Source organism: Microcaecilia unicolor, chromosome 1 (genome assembly GCF_901765095.1).
Source record: "Microcaecilia unicolor chromosome 1, aMicUni1.1, whole genome shotgun sequence".
NCBI classification, from domain to species: Eukaryota; Metazoa; Chordata; class Amphibia; order Gymnophiona; family Siphonopidae; genus Microcaecilia; species Microcaecilia unicolor.
In genome coordinates, this window is record NC_044031.1 from 303,857,554 (window position 1) to 303,876,313 (window position 18,760).

Below are 18,760 nucleotides of genomic sequence, written 5' to 3' on the forward strand. Positions count from 1 at the left end.
GAACAAATGCTAAGTTCTTTGGTGAAAGGATTCAAATATTTCCTGACTTAACTAAGGATACACAAAAAAGAAGACGAGAGTTCATGGCTTTAAAACCTAGAATACTCGCCTTAGGTGGTACATATTTGTTAAAATATCCTTGTAGATGTCTTGTATCCATGAATAATCTCTCTATATAAAAGGCAACCCCAACGTTCTGAAGCCTCCACAGAAGTTGAGGCACCCAAGATATCCGGTGTGCCCTGGAGTGTCTGCACCGCCCTCGCGTCAAAACGTCATGACGTCGAGGGCGGAGCTATGACACTCGAGGGCCGAAACGGAAATGCCACAGGCACAGCCATGGAGGCGCAGCAAAAAAAAAAAAAACCCTCCCCACACACAGCCCCCAACAAGGCAAGTAACTCGGAGGGACGGAGGGAGGGAGCCCCTTGCTAGCGCCCGTTTCATTGCGCTCAGAAACGGGCATTTTTTCCTAGTGTAAATTATATATTTCTTGATCCAAAGAAGAGGCAGGAATATATAATATCTAAAGAAAAGGACGATGTTCCTACCTGATCTTCACACAAGAAACTATGCTGTTAGACCGCTAGCGAGTTAACTGCAGTTCCTTCTCTGATATTGTAATTATTTCTTTTTCTCTTTTTTTGGTTGTTAATAATTTTTTCTATATCTTGCCTCCAAAAGTGTGGTCAATGTAAAAGGTTAATATTTCCTAAGTAATTATAATTTCATTTATTGTATATTCAAAAATTTCTTGCATTTGTATGAATATGAATGTAATATTGAAAATGCATAAAATAATAATAATAATAATAATAATAATAAAAAAGACAAATCAAACGAAAGCAAATTAACTTGGAAAACTGCCATCAAAACATATAAAAATGAGGTCAAAATTGCAAAAACACAATACTATAACAAAATAATCAGTGGTAGTTTCCTTAATACCTATTATCCACAAAAGAAATAACCACAACCACTAAGTCCCCACCAACAGCAGAGCAACTGGCTACTTTTTTTGAACAAAAAAATAGTTAATATCAGAGAAGGATGAATTTTCCCCGATTAAATACATTTCTTCCTAGGGATATGTTGAAACGATATTTGATGAAGATTTTGGGTATTTCTTTCTTTTATTTTTTATTTATGCATTTATTAATAATTTCAAGTATACAACTTGTACAGAAAAGAAAATATCAGCACCTATTATATCACAACATAAATTTAACCAAGGAAAATTAATTTTGCCATATTTGCTCAAGTACTCAATATAGATTCAAGAGGTTACACAATGGAATTAACATTCAATTTATGAAACAACATTAAAGTAATAGCTTGCATGATACCTTAATTTATCGGTTCTAAATTATTACATCAAGAGAGAATGTTCTATCCCTATCCCTACTTATTCTTAGATGTAAAAAAAGCTGTTAGTTGGGCAGGCTCAAAAAAGACATATTTTATCGACTGAAATTTTATCACACATTTACAGGGAAACTTAAAAAAAAAAGTAGCCCCTAATTGGAGTACACCAGGCTTCATCATCAAAAACTGTTGATGTCTTTTTTGTGTTTCTTTTGCAAGGTCTGGAAAAATTTGTATTTTTTGTCCCAGGAACAATTTTCCTTGATTTTTAAAGAACACTGTCATAATCCAGTTTTAATCTGGGGCCAGGGCAACTGTAGCAATTAAAGTCGATGGTATAATCGGATCAGAGTCCGATGATTCCAGTATTGCTGAGAGATTAAGATCTTGATTGCCGTGATCTACTTGAATCTTTGAAGGCAAATAATAAATCTGTGAAAAAGGGGGTATGGCTTCTTCAGCTACCCCCAAAACTTCCTTTAATTATTTTCTCAGCATTTCTCTCGGCGTTACCGTCAGTTGTTTTGGAAAATTCAAAAAACGTAAATTATTACTCCTAATTGAATTTTCTAGAAATTCTGTCTTTCTTCGTAAAGAAGTTAAATCTTTTATCGAAATTTCCTGTACATTTTGTAACTTTTTAATTTCTTCTCTTTGGGCCTTAGTTTGTTGCTTTATCAAATCTAATTTTGACTCCATTTCGTTTGAATTTTGTTCTAACACCACAAAGTCCTGAGACAGTTTTTGTATTTGAGGGCTTAAAGCCTTGCCAAGATCCACAATTAATGACCAAAGGGAATCTAGTGTAACTTCCTTAGGTTTAGACATAGATATAGGAAATTGTGTTAACTGTACCTCCGCCATTTTTGCCTGCTCTGTCTGCCCCAAACTTTCAGCTTCTTTCTCCTTCGGCTCTCCAGCGGTCGCAGAAAGCTCTGCTTGGGACGTCTGTTCCTCAACTGCCCGGAGACATCCGGTTGTTTGCGCCACTTCCCGCATCACTTCATCCAACCCTTCTAGGGAAAATGGTGTAGGGGGCGCCAACAGAGGAGAACTGCAGCTCGAAGGGTGTGGGGGAGGTACTCTTTCTTCGGGGCCGAGCGAAAGCTCTAACCCTAGAGACGCATCGGCGTCTCCATTCACGCCGGTGCGATTCAACGGGTTAACCACCTGAGAGGTTAGAACCGATAGTCTCTGGAGGTAAGATTGTATCCCTCCAGTGGAAGGAATATGTCACTGAGGGGCAGTGGAAGCTGGATGGCTCCTTCTCTTCGCCATATGCACAAAGGTAAGACTTCACAGAGCTAGCAAAAGGTCATGCAAACACTACGACGGCCATCTTGAATCCCAGCTATTGATTTTGGGTATTTCTGAAGATAAACTTCCTACATTTTCTCAGGTGTATTACCTGGAAGGGTGGAGGGGCAATCTCTGACAGCTTTGGTTATTTATGCAGTGTTGGAATCTTCAGACTCAGAGGAAGCCAAGGTGTCTACCTTATTGGCTACAGTTGCTTTGGCCCCTGATAAATTTTGAATTATGAGGATGTACTTTAAAAATTGAGAAAAACTGTTTCTGGGTTATAAAATACAAGTTTTTGCTGATGTTGATAGAGATACCCAACGTTGTCATAGGCAATTTTTGCCTATGAAACCAGGAGTTCTCCAAGTTGGTGCAACTTTTTTTTTGTGTTACCTTTGTAAATGCATCACTAGATATATGCTGGAAGAGAGAAGGGAGAGAGGAGATATGATAGAGACGTTTAAATATCTCAAGGAAATATCTCAAGTGAGCCTTTTTCAACTGAAGGATAACTCTGGAACGAGGGGGCATATGATGAAGTTAAGAGGGAATAGGCTTAGGAGCAGGGCTTTTTTTTGAGGGGGTACTTGGGGGTACTGAGTACCGGCACCTTTTCCACTGTGTGCTGAAATTGGCCCATGGTCCCCAAGTTTTAATGAAAGAGCTCAGGCTCTACACACCAATTCTGCCTTGTCTTAGATTCTGTGACTGGTTGCAGGGGTCCTGGCTATTGTGGGGTGAGTCCCTCAGTGATCACCTCATCCCTGGAGGGTGGCCTAAACATTTGAGTACCGGCACCTTTTTTGCTAGAAGAAACACACTGCTTAGGAGTTATCTGAGAAAGTATTATTTCATAGAAAGGGTGGTGGAAGCATGGAATGGCCTCCTGGTAGAGGTTGTGGGTCGAGGACTGTGTCAGAATTTAAAAAGGCATGGGATGAGCACGCAGGATCGCTTAGGAAAAGGAAAAGTTAGGGGTTACAGAGGATTGGCAGACTGGATGGGCCATTTGGCCTTTATCTTCTGTCATGTTTCTATGTTTCTAAGTCTATTAAATATGTCTTCTTTGAGCTGTCACAACTTTCAGCTTTTCTGGTTACTAAAAGGGTGGTGGGAGAGTAAATAACATTCATATTTTGCTCTTCATGAGAATTGGTATCCAGTTTGTAATGCTTTAGTTGCTATTTTTATTTTGTAAACATTTCCTTTTGTATCCTCCCATTGTAAGACTTTGATCCAATAACGGGGATTTGAGTGAATATCTTTTTATCATTGAAAACCTTTCTTTATTTTTTGATTAGAAAAATCACTTTTCTGTACAAGTGGAGACTTGGTATATATGTTAAAATGTTAAAAATAAAATAATTTTAAAAAATCAGAGAAGGAGTACTCAAATTAAAAATCAACCATCTAGTTATGAAAACAGTCAGACACACATACAGGAATAGCCACTAACACAATCTGGTCTTCCTTCTAACTACCAACCCATGACATTGCCTCCTAAAATACTCAACCTCACAATGCATACTAGACCCTCCTTGTCCTAGTTACCTTATGAAGGAACCTCTTAATATATCTCCTTCCTACTCCTAGTATTCCACGGCACTTTCCCTGATAATAAAGGTTCTATTATCCTAACACCAATATCAAAAATCACCAAAACTGATAAACTATAGACCCGTAGCCTCCATTCCTTTGATAATAAAGGCAATAGAAGGAATAGTAGCAGCACAAACTATGGACTACCTTTCACATTTCTCCCTACTACACAAATTGCAATCAGTTTTCAGACCATGCTATGGCACCGAGACTGTCCTTACTACCCTAATATCAAATTTCAGAAAAGAAATTAGCATAGGGTCTAACATCTTAACAATGCAGTTCGATATGTCTAGCACATTTGATATAGTAGATCATAATATCCTACTAAACATACTAGACAACTTTGACATATGTGGCACAGTCCACAAATGGTTTCAAGGATTCCTGAAATCAAGGTCTTACAAAGAGAAAATGAAAGGAACCTTATCCTCTCCTTGGTCACCGGACTGTGGCGTCCCTTAGGGCTCTCCACTATCGCCCATTCTGTTTAATGTAATGATGTCACCACTAGGTAATAGACTAGCAACAGCAGGATTCAAAACATTCATATATGCTGACAATGTTACCATATACATAACCTTCAAAAAGAACTTTCAAGACATATTACAAAAGGCAAAACTTGGCTTAAATTTGATGGAAACCTGGGCGACAGAATCCAAACTAAAGCTAAATAAAGGAAAAACTAAATTGATGGTCATTACCAACCTAATTGACCAAAACGACTGCAATAGTTTCACAATTGACAACACTTCATTCCCCATTGACAATAATCTGAAAATTCTAGATATAATTATAGACAAACATTTAACATTTGATTCTCAAATTTCCTCAGTAATCACAAAATCTTTCAGGTCTCTTTGGAACTAAAAAAGATTAGACCCCATTTCTCATCAGAAACATTCAGACTATTGGTACAATCATTATTATTATCCCAATTCGATTATTGTAATGCCATATATAATGGCTGTAAGAAGTACCTGTTGAAAAAACTCCAAACAGCTCAAAACACTGCAGCCAGGTTCATATACAAAATCTCTTGTTTTGAAAGTGCCTCCCCTTTATTAATCAAATTACACTGACTTTCCATCAAAGTGAGAATCACAGAGAGTCACGTGATGCTGTGTACCGGAGCGGTCGATGTTAGACTAGCTCCAGGTACCTCCTTGCAATTCCCGCCGAAACAACCTCTAAAAAACGACGTGAACCCGAACATCCATTAGCGGAAAGCTGCTACACTAAGATTCTGCGTCTGAAAGTGAGATCGCTGACAACTATGGCAACTAAATCACTAAAAAAAGACAGAGAAAAGAGCAAAGCGCTGGAGGACAAAATGGCGGCTCCAGCCAGCCCACCAACCTCTGCAGTTGGGTCTGCGTGGGCGGCAGAGATCGTGGGAGAGGTGACGAACGCGATGGAGGCTATCTTAGACAAAAAATTAGAAAGCTTAAATTCAAAGCTGGAGGGATTACAGCACCATATGGCGCAACTGAGTCAAAACCTTGTAGCACACCAACAACGCACAGGGCCCTGGAAGACTGAACAGGAGCCGTGGAAGAAAAATATGCTAAACTCCAAAAGCTGGTGGAAGAACAAGCAGAGAAACTCAAGGATCTAGAGAATAGATCCCAACGTAATAACTTAAGCTTTGTTGGGCTTCCCGAAGAGATCACCGACAAAGACCTCCATGCATTTCTTGAAACGTGGCTGATGAAAGAACTGAAATTAAACGCAGAGATGGGCCCGTTCCAAATTGAGAGAGCACATCGTGTGGGGATGCAGAGACCTGGTGACGCTAGGCCCAGAAAAGTTATCTGCCGTTTGCTTAACTTCGCCCAAAAAGCAGCGATACTGCAAGCTATGAGAGGAGGTATGGCTCTTAGATACAACAACCAGAAAATTCTTTGCTTCCAGGACTATTCAGCTGCAGTTGCAGTGAAGAGAAGGAGCTTTTCACCAATTTGCTCCCAACTGGTGCAACATAAGGTTACATTTGCCTTGCTGTATCCGGCGAAATTGCAGGTAACTCATCAGTCCACTACGAAAACCTATGAAACGGCGCAAGCGGCACAAGATTTTGTGAAACAGCTGCTGCAGACGGGAGATGAATGATGAGATTGATGACACAGGCTTCTACTACTATACAAACTGAAATGCGATAAAATTTTAATACCATATGGAAGCAAGCTGGAGAAAACTACAAAGCAGAGATCAGTTCAAACGAGCTTAAAAATGCAAGATTCCGACGACCCCATAGGAAAGAATTTGAGGAGCATGGAAAACAAGATCACCTAATAAGAGCCAGATCTGGTTTTACAAGAACAAAAGACAATGGAGCAGTAGTTTGGAGCTCTGTGGACTTGATGTTTACATCTACACTGACCCAGCGGGGGCGATTGATGTATGCGAAGAGCAAGAGCAAGTTTGGAAGCATACTCGGAGCTAACACTCTAACCCGGTAGCAGAGGCCAGAGTTTCTCGGAGAAGCGTTCTGGATAGACACAGGAGGGAGACAATTAAACAAAAACAGACTAAGAATCTCAGGAAGTAAACGCTCCTGCTTCAAAGAGTATCTACAGAGCAAATGGCTTAGTTTCCATAACTATAAAGTCAGGTCAACTATTGATTGCTCCAGCAGTCGTGGTGGACACGGTGGAAGAGAAACACAGTCTGCTCAGGCTGGGAGACAAGTTCATGAAAGACTATATGGGTAAATGGCTGACATTATCTGAGATAAATGTATTTCTTGCTCCTACACTCTACTGAGGTATAACAGAGCTGGGAGATCAACTGCATGTATTGGAGTTGAGAGCTCTAAGAATGTTTGAAATGTTATATTTGTTTGGCAGTTACAACAAATTGCAGATGGTTCACATGACTTATTAATAATTGCGGGATATTATATGAGGAAATTTTAAATACCAAAATTTGGGAATAGTGAGACAAGGGGAATAAAAAATACTTTTAGATGTGAATATCGGAGCACAAAATTAAAATGTTAATTGGGCGGGAATTAGCGAGGTGGGGGGGAGTCAAACGTGACTTGTTCCTCGAGGGAAAGTAGTAAGGAGGGTAGGGGGGATGAAGAGGGGGATATGGGAGGAGAAGGGGGGATTTCAAGGAATTGGGGTGCAGATTCTATCAGGAAGGAAAACTCAAAGGGAAGATACGGGTATTACTGAGGTAAGGAGGAACAGGAAAATATTAAATTTAGGGAGGAATTGGTACACACAGTACATAGACGTAGCTAAGAGAGGCCAATAAGCTGGGGTGGTCTTTTTCAGGAGATAAAAGGTTTCAATGGCAAATAGGATGTTTTTATGTCCCTTAAATGATTAAAATAGTAACATGGAATGTTGGCGGTATTAACTCACCCATTAAAAGATCAAAAATTTTGAAATACCTGCAAAGAATTCAAGCAGACGTTGCTCTTTTACAAGAAACACATCTCTCGGATAAAGAACATTGTCATGTCTGTGGCCGTGACCCCTCTCCGACTCACCGTATGTCCTGTGGTCAGCTTCTGAGCTGGCTTCTGTCTGTTCCTTGTGAGTTAGTTCTGTCTCTGTCTCAGTGTGCTGGCTGCATTAGATTGTCTGTGTGCTGTCACCCATTCCAGATTTCAGCCCGGTCCGGATCTTCCGGGCTGCCAGACTGGCTTGCTTGGATTGAACCTACACAGCACCCGTAGTTTCCTGGTGATGGTTGCAGCTGAGCTCCAGGTGCTGCTGAGCTTATTAGCCATTCTGAAACACTCTGCTTTGCCTTTGCATTGCGTCTAAGGCCCTGGTATGTTGGTGCTTGTTGCACTTCAGCCTAGTTTGATTCCTGTTCTAGTTCCTTGCCTGATTCTGTTTAGTTTATGTGTAGCTTAGCTTGTACTGTCATAGTCTTGACTCTTGTTTGTATTTACTGTGTCTGATTCTGGGTTCTCTGTGTTTTCTTGTTTAGTGGCTGCCTGGCAGCTTTTAGTCTGTCTTTTGTTTTTCAGTGTTTGGTTCCCTGCTGCAGTGGCTGTTTACAGCTTTCAGTCTGGTCTTTTGGCTTCTCGTTCCCTGCCTGGCTGTCTCTGTATAGGCCTCTCCCCTCTGACCCTCAGTCCTGGTTCAGCCTAGTGGGGTATCCAGTCCTGCCTTGCCCAGTAAGCCCTGCCGGCCACCTGCAGCCAGAAGCTCAACTTTTGGTGAAAAGTGGCCAAGTGCAGGTGAAGTTTAAGGGTGCCTGCTCTGCTTCAGTCCTGCCTGTTTGCCTCTGCTGCAACTCCAGTCCGGAGTTCCACTCTGGTTCTGCTTAGTCTCCGGTGTGGGGTGGTTTTTGCCTGCCACTGCCGCTCCTCGGCAGTGGCCCAAGGGCTCACAACCCAGTTTCCAGCTTTGAAAACGTGACAAACATGAAAAGTTGGTCAGATGGTGGGTAGGGGACTGTGTAGCTTCACCAGCTAAGGGGAAAAAGGGAGGAGTGGCCATTTTAATTAGGAAAGGGTTGGTGACGGAACTGAGTGATGTGACTAAAGACCAAGAGGAGAGATATATTTTTGGTAAGGTGATAATAGCAAGACAGAAGGTGCTGCTAGGCAGTATATACGCTCTGAACCAATTTGAGGCTCAATTTTATAAAAATCTGTTGGACACACTCACTAAAGTGGACCCCATCCCATTGATTTTAGGAGGGGACTTCAATATGATGTGTGATCCAACAATGGATAAATATCAGCCCCCTCCCTAGTTACGACACTGGTCCTCGAGAGGTCTGTCCAATCTCTGCACTGTACTGGACCTTCTAGATGTATGGAGGATATTACATCCGCAAGACAGGGACTACACTCACATGTCAAGGGCTCATAATACCCAATCGAGGATAGACTACCTACTGATGTCCCGATCATTAATGGGAGGGGTTAGAGAGGTGAGAATAGGACCCTACGCCATTTCAGATCAAGCATACGTCTGGGTGAACTGGCAACCGATGGGGAAGGAGGAGAAAATGCGCTTGTGGTCTTTCCCGTGCTATTTAACTTTATACAGGATTTAAGGACAGACTATTAGCTAATTGGGCTGAATATAAAGTTAACAATGAACACTCGGTCGAAAGTGCCTCCTCTTATTGGGAAGCAGCCAAAGCAGTCATGAGAGGAGAGATGATAAGCTAAGTCAGTCACTTTAAAAAAGCTAGGGATAAAGAAATTTTGAGATTGGAGGCCCATACACGAAACTTACGGAAAAGATTTGGAGAAACCCCGAACGCTCGTACTAGAAAGGAGCTACTAGAGGCTCAGGTGACTCTTAACACATTAATTCATGAACATGAGGTCAAATCACAAGCCTACTATAAATTTCAATTATATAAATTTGGGGGCAAAGGCGGAAAGATGATGGCTCGACTTATAGCTCGGAAACAGGCCTCTCGCATTGTAGCAGCCTTGAGAGACCAGACAGGCAAACTATGCCACTCAGACTCTGAAATAAGAGATATTTTTAAAAACTTCTACCAGCAATTATATGCAGAAAGGGAAGATTCAGGCCTGGAAAGTACTTTATATTTGGACAATCTGGATTCTCCAGGACTGACTGATAGGGAGAGAGAAAAGCTCAATGCCCCTATATCTATTGATGAGGTGAGATGGGCAAATGGAAGAAGTCAATCAGGGAAAACACCTGGGCCGGATGGGTTGAAAATAGAGTTCTATAAAATGATGGGAGAGGCTATTCTTCCACCACTGGTGGATGCGTATAATGAATGGGTGGAGAAAGGGTCACTACCTGATCAATTCAATATAGCTCGTATTATATTAATTCCGAAGCCTAAAAGAGATGTCACTCTACCTGAGTCTTATAGACCCATATCACTGTTGAATTGTGAAGTAAAACTTTTCGCAAAGATACTGGCAAACAGAATGAGTCGTGTGCTGCCAAGAATTGTACATGAAGCACAGGTGGGCTTTGTCAAGGGCCGAGCTGTATCTAAGAATCTTAGAAGGATTTTACTTTCTTTGGAACAGATTGGTAGGGGGAATAGCTCGGCCCTCATAGTAAGTTTTGACGCAGAAAAAGCTTTCGACCATGTAAGATGGAATTTTCTGTTTACAGTAATGGAAAAATATGGATTTGATGGATGGTTCCTGGGAGCGGTTAGATCTCTCTATTCCTCACCAAAAGCTAGAGTTGTGGTGAATGGTAATTGTACAGAAAACGTGGGGATAGAGAGGGGTACCCGTCAAGGATGCCCCTTGTCGCCGCTACTGTTTGCACTGTATTTGGATCCATTGATAAGAGATGTATATTCTAATCCGGACATTCATGGTGTAACTTTGGGTACAGTTCAGTTTAAACTGGCAGCCTTCGCTGAAGGCCAGAGATATCGTTGCCAGCTCTATTAGAGGCATTTCAGGAATTTAGTGATTTCTCTGGTCTTAAACTAAATTTGGAGAAATCAGAGGCATTGGCTACTGATGAAGAAACTGGTAGAACTTGGCCTGGGACTTTCCCGTTGCGGTGGGCGAGTGGACACTTCTGCTACTTAGGTATTCTGTTAACCACAAAGACTAATGACCTTTATAAGCTTAATATAAAACAACTACTGACGCAAACCAAACAACAACTGGAGAAATGGGATGCATTGCCGCTCTCTCTGATAGGTCGTTTGGGGCTCATACGTATGGTCATTCTTCCTCGCTGGTTATATGTAATGCAAACTCTCCCCCTTCGGCTGTTAAATAAAGATCTGACTAATTTCTATTGGTTGGTAATGAGATTTTGTTGGGCAAATGAAAAGGCGAAAACCAAATACCAGCTGTTGTAGGGGGGGCTGGTCACAGGGGGGACTAGGCTTGCCTAATGTGAAATTATATAATGTGGCATGTTTATTGCGACATATTAGAGACTGGCTTTTTGAATCGAATAAATACACCTCCCTAGAGATGGAAGTGGTGTCACTGTTGCAAGTGGAGAGATCTTTGATCCCTAGATACCTAAGCCAAAGTTTGCTGTTGACTCCGCTGCGAGACGCTTGGCAGTTCTTGGGGAAATGTTTGAAAGTGGATATGGGAATCAAGGAATTAATGACCATTCGAGGGAATCCTAAGTTTGTGTCAGGCTTGGAGAATCCAGTATTTAAAAGATGGGAAGAAAGAGGAATAACTTGTCTGGAAGAAGTAATAGGGGTAGAGGGACAGATAAAACCGCAAGAGCAAATTTTCGGTAATGAGAAGCTGCAGTGGGGGGACACTTTCGCTTATTGCCAATTGAAGCACTTTATACAATCCCTAGAAGGGGAGAGACTGAAACAAAGGTCGGAGTCTAAATTGAAGGGATTTTTTGAGGAAATTTCAGATACTGAACCATCTGTCTCTGACGTATATAAGGCGCTAGGGGCAGTGGGAATAGTTAAAGACTTGAAAACAGTTAAAGAACGGTGGGAGAACGATTTGGGAGTAGATCTCTCTACTTGGGATATAAACAGGCAAGTGAAGGGTATTGCAAAATTAGTTAGTGGGGCCCAATATCGGGAATGTGCATTTTGGAGCTGTGAAACCATTCAGGGCTTCTGGTCCAGAGTAGCTAATTACCTGTCAAATCTGCTGTCTTGTGATGTAGCAGGAACCCCCTCACAGATGTTATTGGATATATATGGGTCGCTCAGAGGAAACATTGTTCTTTCGTAAGGGGTGTCTGTTAGCAAAGAAATGTATACTTCAGTACTGGACTTCAGAAGCAGTGCCAGAATTTTGGCACTGGCGAAATCTGGTGCATCAGCTACTGATGTGGGAGGCAAGAGAAGCCAGAGGATCCCCAAAACGAAAAACTCAGTTTTTGAAGATCTGGGGGAAATATATAGATACCTTATCAGCTAAGGGTAAGAGCTTTGTACTTAATGTGCTGTAAACATTATATTGGAGTTGAGAGTTGGGATAATTCCTTCTTTAGGATGATTGTGAGTTTTCCATGGGAAAAGAGAGGGAGGGAGAGATTAGGAGGGTAAGGGGAGGGGTGCGGTTGGGTGTGCGGAGGGAATTGGGAGGGGGGGTCGGATAATGGAACTAACAAAGAAAGCTGAAAGCAGAAGGTTCGAACTGTTTGATGTTTAAATATGATGGGATTCAATGATTGGTTGTACTTATTGCACTATATGCTGTTGATAAAAGTGTATACTGTTTTCAATAAAAACTGTTGAAACAAAGTGAGAATCACCTTCAAATTATGTACCTTTATCTTTCAAATCCTAAATGGCACAGCTCCAAACTATATGGTAATTAATAAACTTACCTCAAAGAAATATGAGGCAAGAAACTATCGCAGACTACACCTCCCCAAAATGCAAAAAAAAGTGATCTACCAAACTATCCACTCTGCAGACTTCACTTGCCTAGGAACCAAATGGTGAAACTCCTTACCACCCAAAATAAGAAATATACAGGAATATACTAGATTCCACAAAATCCTCAAACCATTCTTATTCAAACAAACCCTCACAAAGAACAACCGTATCTCAAAAAAACTAATTATTTTTTTTGTTACATTTGTACCCCATGCTTTCCCACTCATGGCAGGCTCAATGTGGCTTACATGGAGCAATGGAGGGTTAAGTGACTTGCCCAGAGTCACAAGGAGCTGCCTGTGCCTGAAGTGGGAATTGAACTTAGTTCCTTAGTTCCCCAGGACCAAAGGCCACCACCCTAACCACTAGGCCACTCCTCCACTCCTCACTAGGCCTAATTATTACTTGAATTGGTTATTACCATTAACTTCTCTTTGCTTCATGTACAATTTCTCATTCATAATAGATTTTCTAACTTGTAACTAACTTGTTAGTCTCACTCACACACACAAGGAGTGACACGGGCTGCACATACTGCATCAGGACATGTTTATCCACTCCTTCTCTAGCTGGGATAATATTTAACCATCTCTCTGACCTCTTGTGCACCTTTCTTTAAATTAGTCACCCTCACCTTATTTTCTAACTCCTCTTACCATATGTTCCATCTTTGCTTATACTCTACACTGTCAATTTAATGTTCTTCTACGTATTGTGCTGACATTATTTATTTATTTATTTGTAAGTAGTATACCATCAGGGTCATTTTCGAAAGAGAAGGACGCCCATCTTTTCACACAAATCGAAAGATGGGCGTCCCTCATGGGGTCGTCCAAATCGGTATAATCGAAAGCCGATTTTGGACGTCCCAACCCCAACTGCTTTCCTTCGCAGGGACGGCCAAAGTTCAAGGGAGCGTATCGGAGGCGAAGGCGGGACTTGGGCGTTTCTAACACATGGACGTCCTCGACCCATAATGGAAAAAAAAGGGCGTCCCTGACGAGCACTTGGACGACTTTACCTGGTCCTGTTTTTCTTACAATCAAGGCACAAAAAGGTGCCCGAAATAACCAGATGACAACCGGAGAGAATCGGGGATGACCTCCCCTTACTCCCCCAGTGGTCACTAAGCCCCTCCCACCCTCAAAAAATATCTTTAAAAATATTTTTTGCCAGCCTCAGATGTCATATTCAGCTCCATCACAGCAGTATGCAGGTCCCTGGAGCAGTTTTAGTGGGTGCAGTGCACTTCAGGCAGGCGGACCCGGGCCCATCCCCCCCTACCTGTTACGTTTGTGGTGGTAAATGTGAGCCCTCCAAAACCCACCACAAACCCACTGTACCCACATCTAGGTGCCACCCTTCACCCGTAAGGGCTATGGTAATGGTGTACAGTTGTGGGTAGTGGGTTTTGGGGGGGGGGGGGTTGGGGGGCTCAGCACACAAGGTAAGGGAGTTAAGTAACTGGGAGCAATTTCTGAAGTCCACTGCAGTGCCCCCTAGGGTGCCCGGCTAGTGTCCTGGCATGTCAGAGTGACCAGTGCACTACGAATGCAGGCTCCTCCCATGACCAAAGGGCTTGCATTTGGTCTTTTCTGAGATGGACGTCCTTGCTTTCCATTATCGCTGAAAATCAGAAACGACCAAGTCTAGGGACGAGCGTCTCTAAGGGCGACCTAAATTTCAAGATTTGGGCATCCCCAACCGTATTATTGAAACGAAAGATGGACGTCCATTTTGTTTCTATAATACGGGTTTCCCCGCCCCTCCATCGGGACGTTTTGTGAGGACGTCCTCAGCAAAACTTGGGCGTCTCTTTCGATTATGCCCCTCCACGCCATACTTTGTATTCTTATTTGAATATTTACTGCTCATGTTTGATTTATTCTTACTTTACACAGCCTTGAGTGAATTCCTTCAAAAATGCGGTAAATAAATCCTAATTAATAAAATAAATGTTAAACATCCATAGCTATCCCAGTACATTTATGATACTATATTGTAAATTTGGATTCTTACAACATTCTTTCTTATGCATTATTCTTTCTTATATATTCTATACTGTTTATTGTAAGCCACATTGAACTCAAACTTGTTTGGGATAATGTGGGATATAAACGTCACAAATAAATAAATACATTAAGCAAAATTTCTGTAAGGCTTTTTTTTTACATGCTTTTGCTTACACAAGTTTCTGCAGAAATATTTCCTGTTTTGAAATTCTAGTATATTAAATCCTCGGGGAAAATATGTACTACTTCAAAACTCTGTAAACACACCAGGCTTTTTATACTTTTTTTTTTTTGCTCAGTTTAAATCTGGCCCTTGCTCTGTAGAGTACATTGTGTCAGACTTCATATCCTACCCTCAAAATACATATTAATAGTCAACATATTAATAGTCAAGGGTATTTACCTGTACCAGAAACAAGTGTAAAGCATGGTAAGTTGGTAAAGGAAGGTCCAGGACTTGCAGTTTCTTCGACTCCTGAAGGATGTGATTAATCTCATGTTGACAAATAATATTTCTGCTTTCATACCTTACAAACTTGGAAATGAAAAAACAAATGTGGTTTAATTTAATGCTTTTATGTTTCTTTCCCCCCTAATTAAGGCCTCCTTTGACATTTCCTTCTTGACTGTGGTACAGTCTATTGGCACAATTAGTACTAGTTTTATTTTAACTCAGAGGTGCTAGTTTCTATGGGGTCAAATTTAGTGATTGCAGCGAGTGGAGAAAATGCCAGCGTCGGCTTTTAAATTAACATATACATCCAGCACCTCCATGAGGGTAATTTTATAACAGGGAACTGAGGACAGGTAAAAGTAGTCCCCTGTACTCAAGTACCAAGTTGTAAAAGACTTATGGGGGCCACCACTTGAGTGACAGTTTCTTGGCAGACTGTTAGTGGTATGATTTGCCATTGCCTTCCCTAGTCATCTTTAGCCCCCGGCTAAGATCAAGTACTCATTTACAAAAAAAAAAAAAAATGGCTGAGTTGGCCAGAGACTGGCTACCTGACAGAAATCCAGTGTGGAATTCAAACTCAGGTTGTGGGCACAGTAGGCAAGTGATCTAAAAAACTGCACTACTTGAAGTATGCACCCTTTGTATTACTATCCTCTATAGGGGTAAATTTATAAGCAAGGTGCCAACATTTATGTGCCAGGAATGCATGTAAATGACCAGAATGCTGGCATTTGTGCACACATATATGCACAAATGGCAATATTACAGCTACATATTATTCTATAAAATGGTGTCAAAATGAAGTGGCATGTAGCTTGAAAGTAGGTGTATGAATAGGTGGAGGCTGGGTGGAGCATGGGTGAGATGCACAGTTACCTGCATAAATTACTGTATAGAAGAACCAGACAACACATAAGATGAGTAGGGGAAGCAGATGTAGAAATGGAGTAGCAAGTTGAATAATAAGGAGCATAGTGGAGAGGCAGGAAGAGGAGCGTGGTACAGAGAGATAGAGGAGAAAGTCAGACATCAGTAAAAGACAAGAAAAGGAAGGGAGAAGATACCTAGCTGACCCCCAAGGTCACAAATATCACACAGGCTATAGGCCACCCCCACCTATTTACTGTGCATCACTAATGAGGAGAAATGTATTCTGCTGGAGAGAGGGTGGTCAAAAAATGACATTCTCCATGGTAAAGACTCTTCAAGACAGTGTGAAAAAGGTTGAAAAGCTTTGATCACCAGTTTTGGAATTCTGTCTTGTTCAGTGAAGTATATAAAACAGCACTGCTCCATTGTGAGGTTGATGTATTTTTCAGGCTTTCCAATATAAAGCTATTTTTGAATTGAGATTTCTAGTATTAGTTATCTTTTGTCGCATGCAGTTAGATAAGGCCTTCCTCAGGCCTAAGTGCCAATATGTCCTCCTTCCCAGAGCACAGAAATCTTCTTGAGAATAAAGGCACTTGTAAAGTTATTTGTGCAAGTTTATATGCTTCAGTAAACAGTGCGTAATTTTGTAGCATGTGAACCATCTATTTGCATAATCTGATTTGATTTGATTTTTTTGACGGTACCACATGGGGCACAGGTGTCGGAGACCTCACCACTGGCTGAAAGCCCTGCCAATGCCAATGGAAAGCAATGAGCACAAATGCTCATAGTCTAGGTAATAAGGTTCAAGACTTGCAAGCCCTGATGTTTGAAGAAAACTTGGATATTATTGCTATTACAGAGACGTGGTTCAATGATTCCCATGAATGGGATGCGACTATACTGGGCTATAATTTTTTTAGGAAGGATACAGAGGGCCGAAGATAAGGCACTGTATGTGAGAGACAATATCAGAGCGGCTGAAATGCGGGGGACCTGGGGAGAGGAAGAAGCTTTATGGATCGACATGGAAAGAGATGCTGGAACCTGTATCCACATGGGGGTTATCTACAGACCTCCAGCACAAATGGAGAAGCTAGTCAAGGATCTGATAGAAGATATTCAAAAGATTGGTATGAAAGGGGAGGTGCTACTGTTGGGAGATTTCAACTTGTCTGATGTGGAATGGAACGTTCCGTCTGCGGAATCGGAAAGAAGAAGGGAGATTGTGGACATCTGTCAAAGTGCCATGCTCAGACAAATAGTGACGGAACCCAAGAGGGAAGGGTCGATGCTGGATCTAGTGCTCACGAATGGGGGAAGTTTTTCCAATATCCGGGTGGGTGCCCACCTATGTAATAGTGATCATCACAGGATATGGTTTGATATAAGGGCAAAGGTGAAGTGTGGATGCACAAAACTCAAAGTACTGGATTTCAGACGTACTGATTTTGGTAAAATGGGGGAATACCTGAAGAAGGAGCTGTTGGAGTGGGAAAGTGTAGGAGAAGTGGAAAATCAGTGGTCAAAGCTAAAGGTTGCTATAAATATGGCAACTGATCTTTACCCAAGGAAAGTAAACAAAACCAAGAGAAAAACAAAGCCTATATGGTTCTCCAAACAAGTAGCTGAAAAAAAAAAAAAAAAGCAAAAGAGGCTTTGTTCAAGAAATACAAAAGAATGCAACAAGAGGATCAAGGAAAAGAGTATCGGATTAAACTCAAAGAAGCGAAGAGGGAAACACAGCTAGCGAAAGAACGAGCGGAAGCAAAAAATGGCTAAAGATGTAAAGAGAGGTGACAAGACCTTTTTCAGATATATTGGAGAAAGGAGAAAAGATAGTTATGGAACTGAAACTGAAAGATAATGAGAATGGTTATGTGGAAAGTGAGGAGGATAAAGCGAATGTGCTAAACAATTACTTCTCTTCAGTATTCACAGAGGAAAATCCTGGAGAAGGACTGTGGTTGACTGCCAAGGGAATATCTGGGAATGGAGTGGATACTGCGCCGTTTACGGAAGAAAGAGTTTATAAACAGCTGGAGAATCTGAAGGTGGACAAAGCTATGGGGCTGGATGGGATACATCCCAGGATACTGAGGGAGCTCAGGGAGGTCCTAGCTGTAACTCTTAAAGATTTATTTAATAGATCTTTAGAGACGGGAGAGGTTCCACGAGATTGGAGATGAGCGGATGTGGTCCCTCTTCACAAAAGTGGAGACAGGGAAACTACAGACCAGTAAGTCTCACATCGGTGGTAGGAAAAATAATGGAGTCGCTGCTGAAAGAAAGGATAGTTAACTTTCTAGAAGTCAGTGGGTTAAATGACCGGAGGCAACATGGCTTTACCAAAGGAAAATCCTGCCAAACGAATCTCATTGACATCTTTGACTGGGTGACCAAAGAACTGGATGAAGGACGTGCGCTAGATGTAATCTACTTGGATTTCAGCAAAGCCTTTGATACTGTCCCCCACAGAAGTCTCGTGAATAAGCTGAAAGGACTGAACTTAGGACCGAAAGTGGTGAACTGGATTGGAAACTGGTTGACTGACAGGTCACAGAGGGTGGTGATAAATGGAATCCGCTCGGAGGAAAGGAAGGTGAGCAGTGGAGTTCTTCAGGGGTAGGTGCTGGGGCCCATTCTGTTTAATATATTTGTGAGAGATATTGCTGAAGGGTTAGAAGGAAAGGTGTGCCTTTTTGTGGATGACACAAAGATAGCCAATAGAGTGGATACCCTGGAGGGAGTAGAAACAATGAGAGGGGATCTCCAAAAGTTAGAAGCATGGTCGAGGGTCTGGCAGTTAAAATTTAGTTTTGCTTTCAAAAAAACCATA